Source organism: Pteropus alecto, unplaced genomic scaffold, assembly GCF_000325575.1.
Source record: "Pteropus alecto unplaced genomic scaffold, ASM32557v1 scaffold85, whole genome shotgun sequence".
Classification (NCBI taxonomy): Eukaryota; Metazoa; Chordata; class Mammalia; order Chiroptera; family Pteropodidae; genus Pteropus; species Pteropus alecto.
In genome coordinates this window covers 439,621-441,261 of record NW_006436280.1, presented here as the reverse complement: position 1 = coordinate 441,261, position 1,641 = coordinate 439,621, and the positions used below count along the sequence as shown (strand labels likewise).

The 1,641-nt window shown below is 43.8% G+C and overlaps 1 pseudogene; it reads left to right on the top strand.

The window, feature by feature from the left end:
• The window catches only part of LOC107195660, a 26,057-nt pseudogene extending 24,416 nt beyond the window's left edge, over positions 1-1,641 (top strand).

Here is a 1,641-nt window from a genome sequence, read left to right as displayed (position 1 = left end):
CTTCTTATAGCCATTTTATCTTTTGCTTTCTGGTAGCTCGGTGTTTCCATTGCTTCCTTGTCCTTGTGTTTCTGTTTTCTTTATTTTGCTTTGCTTTTGTGGGTTTTGCCTCTGGTTCTTCTTGTTTTATGTTATATACTTCAGTTCAGAATCTTTGGTGTTTGATTATCATTACTAATATGTAAAGAATATCCATATATATATATATAGTCATCCATTTTCTTCTGTGCATGCCTTATCTCCATTCCCCTTTGCAAATTTGGATATTTGAATCCTCCCAAAGGGAGTAGGATTTAGATATTAATTCCTAACACTTTGTATAGTGCTTACTCTGTACCAGATACTCTCCTAAGTGCACTACAAATAGTTGTTCTTTTAGGGCTCACCACAATCCTGTGAAGTAAGTACTTTTATCACCTTCATTTAACAGATATGAAAATGGAGGCACACAAAGGTTAAATGACTTTTCATGTAGATGGTAAGCCGTGGAGCCCAGAATCAATCCTAGACAGAGTCTATGTTCATAACTACTACACTATACTGTGTCTTGGATGAGCAGAAACAGGGTGGGGCAGAGTGGTCCAAGGAACAGAATAAGCAGAAAGGGTCAGGGATGTAAGAAAGCATGGCCCCTTCATGGAAAGCAGAGATGAGTCTGTTATGGTTGGCAAGTTTGGTACATGAAGGAGAGTAGTCCAAGATGGGATAGAGAAGGAAGGTGATTCAAGTTCAATCTTCAGGCACCTGAGAGCAATGGGTTGCTTGGGGTTTTGAGAGATGCATTTGCAGCACTCATCCCAGGCCTGACTCAAGAAGGGAGGTATGCTCCTCTGAATCCAGGCCCAGCTAAGATGATGCTGCCCATTTCCAGGGAGTCTTGCTGAGCCTCACTGCCCTCCACTAGGCTCTAAGATTGGTGTTCATTCGGGGACAGGAATGGAAAATACATCATGTCCAAGGCAGGAAATTCCACAGTGAAATTCCCTTGAGCTACATCATTGTAGCAAGGCCATTGCCCATGTGAGGCAGGTCCCATTTCTGTTTGCTTTGGGACTCAGTTTTTTTATTCTCTGCTCTGCCTGTGTTTATGTTGGGGAATGTTTGTCATCAACAAAGTCCAGGCAGCGCCTCCTCCAGTGATGAAGCCCTTCACTCTGGCATTTCCAGGCTTGCTTCCACCTGATGTATTTCTCAATTGAACAACATCAAAGACCTTCTCTTCTGGCTTCTGTCTCATCTTAAAGGGACTGGCACTGAAAGGTGGCCATTTGTTTCTGGAAGAAAAGCAACTTCTAGACCTAGCATCCTTGTCCATCGCCAGCCTGGGTTAGAAGCAAAACAACACCCAGAAAGCAGAAGCAGGGCACACAAGGCCTGACCCTTCATGTCTCCCCTTTAGGACATACATTTGCAGGAGCCAGCAGAGCCAAGAACAAGGAGAGCAAACCCATGGCAGCAGCTCTTATTGAATCAGATTTCAGAACTGGAATGGAAAGGAAGAGAAGTGACACCACCAATCTCCAGGACGAGTACCATTATTTTGCAGGTGAAGTAACTGAGACTCAGAAGAAAGGGAGGACCACAAAGAGATCCAAAGAAAGGAGCGAGAGTAGGGGGAGTGGTGCAGAAAATGAAAGCTAA